Here is a 204-nt window from a genome sequence, read left to right on the forward strand (position 1 = left end):
GTGCTGCCGTGTCACAGCCCTGCACGGATGCTTTTTCTCACCAGGGCTGTGACTGTCGGAAGCTTCGGGGTCTGTTTCTGACAGCTGTCTGTTCGTTCTCCCGTGGTTTTTCCTCTCTCGCCTGATACACAGCTTTGGCAGGTCCCAGCTGGGCTGCCTCTCTCCTCCGCTCTTTCTGTCCGGGTCCCAGCACGGGGATGTACC

At 59.3% G+C, this 204-nt stretch overlaps 1 protein-coding gene across 1 annotated transcript in view; it reads left to right on the plus strand.

The window, feature by feature from the left end:
• Positions 1-204, plus strand: part of SCAMP2 (secretory carrier membrane protein 2) — a 7,225-nt gene that overhangs the window by 4,168 nt on the left and 2,853 nt on the right. The gene's annotated exons all lie outside the window — the stretch shown is intronic.

The sequence above is a fragment of the Fulmarus glacialis genome, unplaced genomic scaffold (genome assembly GCF_000690835.1).
Source record: "Fulmarus glacialis isolate BGI_N327 unplaced genomic scaffold, ASM69083v1 scaffold21112, whole genome shotgun sequence".
Lineage (NCBI taxonomy): Eukaryota > Metazoa > Chordata > Aves > Procellariiformes > Procellariidae > Fulmarus > Fulmarus glacialis.